Source organism: Oncorhynchus mykiss, chromosome 22 (genome assembly GCF_013265735.2).
Source record: "Oncorhynchus mykiss isolate Arlee chromosome 22, USDA_OmykA_1.1, whole genome shotgun sequence".
In the NCBI taxonomy this organism is placed as follows: Eukaryota; Metazoa; Chordata; class Actinopteri; order Salmoniformes; family Salmonidae; genus Oncorhynchus; species Oncorhynchus mykiss.
This window is the reverse complement of record NC_048586.1, coordinates 49,698,413-49,710,912: the sequence shown is the minus strand read 5'-3', so window position 1 is coordinate 49,710,912 and position 12,500 is coordinate 49,698,413.

The window sequence follows — 12,500 nt, the reverse complement described above, 5'->3', positions numbered from 1 at the left end:
CCCCTCCTCTCCTCTCCTCTCCTCTCCTCTCCTCTCCTCTCCTCTCCTCTCCTCTCCTCTCCTCTCCTCTCCTCTCCTATCACCTCTCCTCTCCCCTCTCCGCCCTTCTTCTCCCCTATCCTCCCCTCTCCTCTCCACTCCTCTCCTATCACCTCTACTCTCCTCTCCTATCCTCTCTCCTCTCTGCGACAGAAGCCAGTGAGAGGACCTGATCCTCGTCTGGTGCCATGCTATGAAGAGGTGGAAAGACAGTATGCCTTCTTGCCCAGGTAAACCTCTTTCTGTCTGTCTGTCTGTCTGTCTGTCTGTCTGTCTGTCCATTCTTCCTGTTTTCTACCTCTCTTCACATCTTAGAATCAGATGCCTTCGGAAAGTATTCAGACCCCTTGACTTGTTCCACATTTTGTTACGTTACAGCCTCTAAAATGGATTAAATCGTATTTTTTACGTCAATCATGAATACTTCATAATGACATAGCAAAAACAAGTTTGTAAAAATTCTTGCTAATTAATTAAAAAATAAATAACGGAAATACCACATTTACATAAGTATCCAGACCCTTTACTTAGTACTTTGTTGAAGCACCTTTGGCAGCGATTACAGATTCGATCGAGTCTTCTTGGGTATGACGCTACAAGTTTGGCACACCTGTATTTGGGGAGTTCTTCTCTGTAGATCCTCACAAGCTCTGTCAGGTTGGATGGGGAGCGTCGCTGCACAGCTATTTTCAGGTCTCTCCAAAGATGTTCGATTGGGTTCAAGTCCAGGCTCTGGCTGGGCCACTCAAGGACATTGAGACTTGTCCCGAAGCCCCTCCTGTGTTGTCTTGGCTGTGTGCTTAGGGACGTTGTCCTCTTGGAAGGTGAACCTTCACCCCAGTCGGAGGTCCTGAGCGCTCTGGAGCAGGTTTTCATTAAGGATCTCTCTGTACTTTGCTCCGTTCATCTTTGCCTCTATCCTGACTAGTCTCCCAGTCCCTGTCACTAACAAACATCCCCACAGCATGATGCTGCCACCACCATGCTTCACCGTAGGGATGGTGCCAGGTTTCCTCCAGACGTGATGCTTAGCATTCAGGCCAAAGAGTTCAATCTTGGTTTCATCAGACCAGAAAATCTTGTTTCTCATGGTCTGTGAGTTTTTAGGTACCTTTTGGCAAACTCCAAGCTGGCTGTCATGTGCCTTTTACTGAGGAGTTGCTTCTGTCTAGACACTCTATCATAATGGCCTGATTGGTAGAGTTTTGCAGAGATTGTTTTTACTTTGTCAGTATTATGAAGTATTGTGGGTAGATTGACGAGGATTGTTTTTTGTTTAGTAGATTTTAGAATAAGGCTGTAAACGTAACAAAATGTGGGAAATGTCAAGGGGTGTGAATACTTTCCGAAGGCTCTGTACATGAACTCAAGACTGGAGAAAACCCAGGTAGGTGTTGACACGACCAGCAGGAGTTTGACATAGATAGGTAGAGATGGACCTGTTGTAACTATAGAACAGTTTGACATAGATAGGTAGAGATGGACCTGTTGTAACTATAGAACAGTTTGACATAGATAGGTAGAGATGGACCTGTTGTAACTATAGATCAGTTTGACATAGATAGGTAGAGATGGACCTGTTGTAACTATAGATCAGTTTGACATAGATAGGTAGAGATGGACCTGTTGTAACTATAGAACAGTTTGTCATAGATAGGTAGAGATGGACCTGTTGTAACTATAGAACAGTTTGACATAGATAGGTAGAGATGGACCTGTTGTAACTATAGATCAGTTTGACATAGATAGGTAGAGATGGACCTGTTGTAACTATAGAACAGTTTGACATAGATAGGTAGAGATGGACCTGTTGTAACTATAGAACAGTTTGACATAGATAGGTAGAGATGGACCTGTTGTAACTATAGAACAGTTTGACATAGATAGGTAGAGATGAACCTGCTGTAAATACAGATCACAACAGCATAGCTGAACTAAAAACAACATCCCACTCCATTCTCATAGCTTTATCCCACTCCATTATCTAATAACTACATCCCACTCAACTATCTAATAACTACATCCCACTCCGTTCTCAGAACTACATCCCACTCCATTATCTAATAACTACAACCCGCTCCGTTCTCAGAACTACATCCCACTCCATTATCTAATAACTACATCCCGCTCCATTATCTAATAACTACATCCCGCTCCATTATCTAATAACTACATCCCGCTCCGTTCTCAGAACTACATCCCACTCCATTATCTAATAACTACATCCCACTCCATTATCTAATAACTACATCCCACTCCATTATCTAATAACTACATCCCACTCCATTATCTAATAACTGCATCCCACTCCATTATCTTATAACTACATCCCACTCCATTATCTAATAACTACATCCCACTCCGTCATCGAATAACTACATCCCACTCAATTATCTAATAACTACGTCCCACTCAGTCATCGAATAACTACATCCCGCTCCGTTCTCATAACTACATCCCACTCCGTTATCTCAGAACTACATCCCACTCCGTTATCTAATAACTACATCCCGCTCCGTTTTCTCAGAACTACATCCCACTCCGTTATCTCAGAACTACATCCCACTCCGTTATCTAATAACTACATCCCGCTCCGTTCTTATAACTACATCCCACTCCGTTATCTCAGAACTACATCCCACTCCGTTATCTAATAACTACATCCCGCTCCGTTCTCATAACTACATCCCACTCCATTATCTCAGAACTACATCCCACTCCATTATCTAATAACTACATTCCACACCGTTATCTCATAACTACATCCCACTCCATTATCTCATAACTACATCCCATTCCATTATCTAATAACTATACCCCACTCCATTATCTAATAACTACATCCCACTCCATTATCTGATAACTACATCCCACTCCAATATCAAAAACTACATCCCACTCAATTATCTCATAACTGAATCCCACTACATTATCTAATAACTACATCCCACTCCATTCTCATAACTACATCCCACTCCGCTGATCCAACTGATTGTCATTCTTATAACATCATTATGTCTCAAGGAACTGTAAACCCTCTCTCCTCATCCCTCTCTCTCCTTATCATTCTCTCTCCTCATCCCTCTCTGTCCTCATCCCTCTCTCCCCTCATCCCTCTCTCTCCTCATCATTCTACCCCCTCATCCCTCTCTCTCCTCATCCCTCTCCCTCCTCATCCCTCTCCCTCCTCATCCCTCTCCCCCCTCATCCCTCTCATCCCTCTCCCCCCCTCATCCCTCTCTCCCCTCATCCCTCTCCCCCCTCATCCCCTCTCATCCCTCTCCCCCCTCATCCCTCTCTCCCCTCATCCTTCTCCCCCCTCATCCCTCTCTCCCCCCTCATCCCCCTCTCCCCCCTCATACATTAGTAATTAGACATATGTGAAATATCCCCTCCTGTTCACTATGGGGACGTAGCCTCGGGGCCAGGGGACTCGAGAGTACAGAAGAAGAGATGAACACATCCAAAGCATATCACTGTCCTCTGTAACGTAGTAGCAGCATAGTACTCCTATCACTGTCCTCTGTAACGTAGTAGCAGCATAGTACTCCTATCACTGTCCTCTGTAACGTAGTAGCAGCATAGTACTCCTAGATACAAAGAGGTGCCAAAGTGATCGGATTTCTGAGGTAAAAGCTTATCTGAAAGAGAGTTGGATTTTCATAGAGCAAAATAAAGATATCCTGAGTGCGGAAACTCTGTTGAAGATAACACCAAAGAAATAGAATTGTGTATTTCTCTGGTATGTTGTATAAACACAAGAGACGGTATGTGTGTGTGTGTGTGTGTGTGTGTGTGTGTGTGTGTGTGGCCTCATTTATGTGGATCCGATTAGATCAGGAAGTTTAATGTGGATCAGACTATATTCGATCAGACTAGATTAGATTTAGGTTTGCTGTGGATCAGATTAGATCAGACTAGATTAGATGTTTTTACATTTTAAAATTTCACCTTTATATAACCAGGTAGGCTAGTTGAGAACAAGTTCTCATTTGCAACTGCGACCTGGCCAAGATAAAGCATAGCAGTGTGAACAGGCAACAACACAGAGTTACACATGGAGTAAACAATTAACAAGTCAATAACACAGTAGAAAAAAGGGGAGTCTATATACATTGTGTGCAAAAGGCATGAGGAGGTAGGCGAATAATTACAATTATGCAGATTAACACTGGAGTGATAAATGATCAGATGGTCATGTACAGGTAGAGATATTGGTGTGCAAAAGAGCAGAAAAGTAAATAAATATAAACAGTATGGGGATGAGGTAGGTAAAATTGGGTGGGCTATTTACCGATAGACTATGTACAGCTGCAGCGATCGGTCAGCTGCTCAGATAGCAGATGTTTGAAGTTGGTGAGGGAGATAAAAGTCTCCAACTTCAGCGATTTTTGCAATTCTTTCCAGTCACAGGCAGCAGAGAACTGGAACGAAAGGCGGCCAAATGAGGTGTTGGCTTTAGGGATGATCAGTGAGATACACCTGCTGGAGCGCGTGCTACGGATGGGTGTTGCCATCGTAACCAGTGAACTGAGATAATGAGGTTCACTGTGGATCAGATTAGATTATGAGGTTTACTGTGGATCAGTGTAGATTAGATTGGGAGGTTTACTGTGGATCAGTCTAGATTAGATCAGGCAAAATTAGATTATGAGGTTAACTGTAGATCAGATTAGATAAAATCAGACTAGATTAGATCAGTAGGTTTACTGTAGACCAGATTAGATTAAATCAGTCTAGATAAAATCAGAATGTTTACTGTGGACCAGATTAGATTAGATCAGACTAGATTAGATTAGGAGGTTTACTGGACCAGATTAGATTAGGAGGTTTACTGTGGACCAGATTAGATTAGGAGATTTACTGTGCAGACTAGATTAGATTAGGAGGTTTACTGTGCAGACTAGAAGTTGAGTTAACACAAAGAAATACATGTTTGAAGATAGGTCAGAGCACAGACAGACAGTTATCAAAACTGTTAAACGTTTTTAAAACAATTCAACTGTTTGTTTGTTCGTCTGAATTGTAAAGTGGGATAGTGTGTGTAGATTGCTGAGATTTGTATTTTTTTTTATTTAATCCATATTAGAATGAGGCTGTAACATATCAAAAACTATTGTTGAAAAAGTCTTTGGGTCTGAATACTTTCCAAAGGCACCATATACTGTATGAGTGTATTCTAAGAAAAGAAAAGTGAAATTTGACATTTTATACCTGAATTCTCACCAAAATCCCTGAGCACCAGTAAAATGTTTTACGTGCTATAATTCACTATGTCAAACGTTTTACATTTTTCAGATCTATCAGGCATTGAGTGAATTATAGCACATTTACTGTGGGCCAGATTAGATTAGGAGGTTTACAGTTGACAGTGCATGTCAGAGCAAAAACCAAGCAATGAGGTCGATGGAATTGTCCGTAGGGCTTCGAGACAGGATTGTGTCGAGGCACAAATCGGGGTAAGGGTTAAGTTTGGAACCACCAAGACTCTTCCTAGAGCTGTCTGCTCGGCCAAACTGAGCAATTGGGGGAGAAGGGTCTTGGTCAGGGAGGTGACCAAGAACCCGACGGTCACTCTGACAGAGCTCCAGAGTTCCTCTGTGGAGATGGGAGAACCTTCCAGAAGGTCCTCTGCAGCACTCCACCAATAAGGCCTTTATGCTTGAATGGCCCGACGGAAGCCACTCCTTATTAAAAGGCACATGACAGACCGCTTGGAGTTTGCCAAAAGTCCCCTAAGACTCGCAGACCATGAGAAATAAGAGTTTCTGGTGAGATGAAACCAAGATTGAACTCTTTGGCCTGAATGCCAAACCTGGCACAGTGTCTGACTCTACCTGCACTCACCTGTGCCGTCATTGATTACTGTTGTTATGTTCTGTTGCATTATTCAACACGTGTGTCAATAGCAGATTAACAAATCAACATAATATCACTGTGTTCATTTTCAGAAGTTGCTTTTAGCGATAATTTGTAAATATTTAAACCGTATTAAATTGTAACTTCAAAAAAAAAAATCCACCAAAAAAAGTAACACCCTTCAAAACGAAGTTAACTTTCTTCTCTTTCTTGAGATGATGTGTTACATCTCTGAAGGAGCTTTATTGAAACTTTAATTTTATTTATTTAACTAGGCAAGTCAGTTATGAACAAGTTCTTATTTTCAATGACGGCCTAGGAACAGTGGGTTAACTGCCTTGTTCAGGGGGCAAAACAACAGATTTTTTACCTTGTCAGCTCGGGGGATTCGATCCAGCAACCTTCTCGGTTACTAGTTCAACACTCTAACCACTAGGCTACCTGCCACCCCTACACTCTAACCACTAGGCTACCTGCCACCTCTACACTCTAACCACTAGGTTACTTACTGCCCCTACACTCTAACCACTAGACTACCTGCCTCCCCTACACTCTAACCACTAGGTTACCTACCGCCCCTACCCTCTAACCACTAGACTACCTGCCTCCCCTGCACTCTAACCACTAGGCTTCCTGCCACCCTTACACTCTAACCACTTGACTACCTGCCTCCCCTACACTCTAACCACTAGGTTACTTACTGCCCCTACACTCTAACCACTAGGTTACCTGCCTCCCCTACACTCTAACCACTAGGTTACCTGCCTCCCATACACTCTAACCACTAGGCTACCTGCCACCCCTACACTCTAACCACTAGACTACCTGCCTCCCCTACACTCTAACCACTAGGCTACCTGCCTCCCCTACACTCTAACCACTAGACTATCTGCCTCCCCTACACTCTAACCACTAGGTTACCTGCCACCCCTACACTCTAATCACTAGGTTACCTGCCTCCCCTACACTCTAACCACTAGGCTACCTGCCACCTCTACACTCTAACCACTAGGCTACCTGCCTCCCCTACACTCTAACCACTAGGCTACCTGCCTCCCCTACACTCTAACCACTAGGTTACTTACTGCCCCTACACTCTAACCACTAGGCTACCTGCCGCCCCTACACTCTAATCACTAGGCTACCTGCCGCCCCTACACTCTAACCACTAGACTATCTGCCTCCCCTACACTCTAATCACTAGGTTACCTATGTCCGTATAGTTCTAGCAGGTGCAACGGAAAGACAATGTATTCCATTGAGCCCATTTCAGCCATTATCAGATTGTGTGTTTGACCGGTCTTTAAAAAACATTTCTGCAGTCTGAACATCAACGAGGGGAAAAACGACAGGCACAAGCAAGAGTATGAAGGTTATGAAGAGTATGAAGAGTGTGAAGGGTATGAAGAGTATGAAGAGTATGAAGAGTATGAAGAGTATGAAGGGTATGAAGAGTATGAAGGGTATGAAGAGTATGAAGGGTATGAAGAGTATGAAGAGTATGAAGAGTATGAAGAGTATGAAGAGTATGAAGAGTATGAAGAGTGTGAAGAGTGTGAAGGGTATGACGTGTAAAGAGTGTGAAGAGTGTGAAGGGTATGAAGAGTGTGAAGAGTGTGAAGGGTGTGAAGAGGATGAAGAGTATGAAGGGTATGAAGAGTATGAAGAGTATGAAGAGTATGAAGAGTGTGAAGGGTATGAAGAGTATGAAGAGTATGAAGAGTATGAAGAGTATGAAGGGTATGAAGAGTATGAAGGGTATGAAGAGTATGAAGGGTATGAAGAGTATGAAGAGTATGAAGAGTATGAAGAGTATGAAGAGTATGAAGAGTGCGAAGGGTATGACGTGTAAAGAGTGTGAAGAGTGTGAAGGGTATGACGTGTAAAGAGTGTGAAGAGTGTGAAGGGTATGACGAGTGTGAAGAGTGTGAAGGGTGTGAAGGGTATGACGAGTGTGAAGAGTGTGAAGGGTGTGAAGAGGATGAAGAGTATGAAGGGTATGAAGAGTATGAAGAGTATGAAGAGTGCGAAGGGTATGACATGTAAAGAGTGTGAAGAGTGTGAAGGGTATGACGTGTAAAGAGTGTGAAGAGTGTGAAGGGTATGACGAGTGTGAAGAGTGTGAAGGGTGTGAAGGGTATGACGAGTGTGAAGAGTGTGAAGGGTGTGAAGCGTATGAAGAGTGTGAAGCGTATGAAGAGTATGTAAGGTCAATAGATGGTGTGATATCAGTATGGAAGGTATCATCCCAGGGGGTGTGATATCAGTATGGAAGGTATCATCCCAGGGGGTGTGATATCAGTATGGAAGGTATCATCCCAGGGGGTGTGATATCAGTATGGAAGGTATCATCCCAGGGGGTGTGATATCAGTATGGAAGGTATCATCCCAGGGGGTGTGATATCAGTATGGAAGGTATCATCCCAGGGGGTGTGATATCAGTATGGAAGGTATCATCCCAGGGGGTGTGATATCAGTTTGGAAGGTAACATTCCAGCTGGTTCACTGATGTTCTGGTTGCTTGTCATAATATCTAATACCTAACATCTGTGTTTGTTAAATGTTGAATAAAGAGGAACCACCTCTACTGTCGGATTAAAACATATATAATATTAAAAATAACAAATACACAAACAAATAAATAATAACAACATAAAGCATAAATGATTTACCAACTGAGGAGGGCCAAGGTCAACATCAGAGCCTTTTCCATTCACTCAGCAGGTTACTTAGGGTGCTTCTCTCTCTCTCTCTCTCTCTCTCTCTCTCTCTCTCTCTCTCTCTCTCTCTCTCTCTCTCTCTCTCTCTCTCTCTCTCTCTCTCTCTCTCTCTCTCTCTCTCTCTCTCTCTCTCTCTCTCTCTCTCTCTCTCTCTCTCTCTCTCTCTCTCTCTCTCTCTCTCTCTCTCTCTCTCTCTCTCTCTCTCTCTCTCTCGCTCTCTCTCTCCCTCTCTGCTCTCTTTCTCTCTCCCTCTCTGCTCTCTCTCTCTCTCCCTCTCTGCTCTCTCTCTCTCCATATCTCTCTCTGTCTCTCTCTCTATCTCTCCTTCCCTCTCTCTCTCTCTCCATCCCCCCTCTTCCTCTCTCTCCATCCCCCTCTTCCTCTCTCTCTCTCCATCCCCTCTCTCTCTCTCTCTCTCTCTCTCTCTCTATCCCTCTCTGCTCTCTCTCTCTCCATTGCCCCTCTTCCTCTCTCTCTCTCCATCCCCTCTCTCTCTCTCTCTCTCCCTCTCTCTCTCTCTCCATCCCCCCTCTTCCTCTCTCTCCATCCCCCTCTTCCTCTCTCTCTCTCCATCCCCTCTCTCTCTCTCTCTCTCTCTCTCGCTCTCTCTCTCCCTCTCTGCTCTCTTTCTCTCTCCCTCTCTGCTCTCTCTCTCTCCATTGCCTCTCTTCCTCTCTCTCTCTCTCTCCACCCCCCTCTCTCTGTTTCTCTCTCTCTCTCTCCATTCTCTCTCTATCCCCTCTCTTCCTCTCTCTCTCTCTCCACCCCCCCCCCCCCCCCCACTCTCTCTCCCTTCCTCCATCCCCTCTCTGCCACGGTGGGATGTGAAGCGTAACATGGTGGTCTCCTGCTACTGCTTGTATTAACCCACTCACTGATAGTAGACTAGAGAGAGAGAGGAGAGGGACACAACAGTTAGGGCCCCAAACCCAGCCTGCTGCCCTGCCTCCTCTCCGGGTAATGGCCTACAGAAAAACCATTTCACGGCATGCCGAGCAAAGGAGAGGCGGGAATGAGAAATAAGTCAACCAGAAGGGAAGAGCCAGACACATCGGCTCTATAGACCGGAGCCCTACTCCCTATATGAAGAGCCAGACACATCGGCTCTATAGACCAGAGCCCTATTCCCTATATGAAGAGCCAGACACATCGGCTCTATAGACCAGAGCCCTACTCCCTATATGAAGAGCCAAACGCATTGGCTCTATAGACCAGAGCCCTATTCCCTATATGAAGAGCCAGACACATCGGCTCTATAGACCAGAGAGCCCTATTCCCTATATGAAGAGCCAGACACATCGGCTCTATAGACCGGAGCCCTATTCCCTATATGAAGAGCCAGACACATCGGCTCTATAGACCAGAGAGCCCTATTCCCTGTATGAAGAGCCAGACACATCGGCTCTATAGACCAGAGCCCTAGTCCCTATATGAAGAGCCAGACACATCGGCTCTATAGACCAGAGAGCCCTATTCCCTATATGAAGAGCCAGACACATCGGCTCTATAGACCAGAGCCCTACTTCCTATATGAAGAGCCAGACACATCGGCTCTATAGACCAGAGAGCCCTATTCCCTATATGAAGAGCCAGACACATCGGCTCTATAGACCGGAGCCCTATTCCCTATATGAAGAGCCAGACACATCGGCTCTATAGACCAGAGAGCCCTATTCCCTGTATGAAGAGCCAGACACATCGGCTCTATAGACCAGAGCCCTAGTCCCTATATGAAGAGCCAGACACATCGGCTCTATAGACCAGAGAGCCCTATTCCCTGTATGAAGAGCCAGACACATCGGCTCTATAGACCAGAGCCCTATTCCCTATATGAAGAGCCAGACACATCGGCTCCACTGCCTGCTGGTTGTCTCAGACTCCTCCGTTTACCTTGGTTGTCTCCCATATGATACCCTATTCCCTATATAGTGCACTACTATAGACCATGGCCCTATTCCCTATATAGTACACTACTTTAGACCAGAGCCCTATTCCCTATGTAGTGCACCACTTTAGACCTGAGCCCTATTCCCTATATAGTACACTACTTTAGACCAGAGTCCAATTCCCTATACAGTGCCCTACTTTAGACCAGAGCCCTATTCCATATATAGTGCACTACTTTAGACCAGAGCCCTATTCCCTATATAGTGCACTACTTTAGACCAGAGTCCTATTCCTTATATAGTGCACTACTTTAGACCAGAGCCCTATTCCCTATATAGTGCACTACTTTAGACCAGAGTCCTATTCCCTATATAGTGCACTACTTTAGTCCAGGGCCCATATAGTGGACTACATTAGACCAGGGCCCTATTCCCTATATAGTGCACTACTTTAGACCAGGGCCCATATAGTGCACTACTTTAGACCAGGGCCCTATTCCCTGTATAGTGCACTACTATATACCAGAGTCCTATTCCCTACATAGTGCACTACTTTAGACCAGAGTCCTATTCCCTATATAGTGCACTACTTTAGACCAGAGCCCTATTCCCTATATAGTGCACTACTTTAGACCAGAGTCCTATTCCCTACATAGTGCACTACTTTAGTCCAGGGCCCATATAGTGCACTACATTAGACCAGGGCCCTATTCCCCATATAGTGCACTACATTAGACCAGGGCCCTATTCCCTATATAGTGCACTACTTTAGACCAGAGCCCTATTCCCTATATAGTGCACTACTTTAGTTCAGGGCCCATATAGTGCACTACTTTAGACCAGAGCCCTATTCCCTATATAGTACACTACTATAGACGAGAGTCCTATGCCCTATATAGTACACTACTATAGACCAGAGTCCTATTCCCTATATAGTACACTACTATAGACCAGAGTCCTATGCCCTATATAGTGCACTACTATAGACCAGAGCCCTATGCCCTATATAGTGCACTACTATAGACCAGAGTCCTATGCCCTATATAGTACACTACTATAGACCAGAGTCCTATGCCCTATATAGTGCACTACTATAGACCAGAGTCCTATGCCCTATATAGTGCACTACTATAGACCAGAGCCCTATTCCATATATAGTACACTACTATAGACCAGAGCCCTATTCCCTATATAGTACACTACTATAGACCAGAGCCCTATTCCCTATATAGTGTACTACTATAGACCAGAGCCCTATGCCCTATATAGTGCACTACTATAGACCAGAGCCCTATTCCATATATAGTACACTACTATAGACCAGAGAACTATGCCCTATATAGTGCACTACTATAGACCAGAGCCCTATGCCCTATATAGTGCACTACTGTAGACCAGAGCCCTATGCCCTATATAGTGCACTACTATAGACCAGAGCCCTATTCCATATATAGTACACTACTATAGACCAGAGTCCTATGCCCTATATAGTGCACTACTGTAGACCAGAGCCCTATGCCCTATATAGTGCACTGCTATAGACCAGAGCCCTATTCCATATATAGTACACTACTATAGACCAGAGTCCTATGCCCTATATAGTGCACTACTATAGACCAGAGCCCTATTCCCTGTATAGTGCACTACTATAGACCAGAGCCCTATGCCCTATATAGTGCACTACTATAGACCAGAGTCCTATGCCCTATATAGTGCACTGCTATAGACCAGAGCCCTATTCCATATATAGTACACTACTATAGACCAGAGTCCTATGCCCTATATAGTGCACTACTATAGACCAGAGCCCTATTCCCTGTATAGTGCACTACTATAGACCAGAGTCCTATGCCCTATATAGTGCACTGCTATAGACCAGAGCCCTATTCCCTGTATAGTGCACTACTATAGACCAGAGTCCTATGCCCTATATAGTGCACTACTATAGACCAGAGTCCTATGCCCTATATAGTGCACTACTATAGACCAGAGCCCT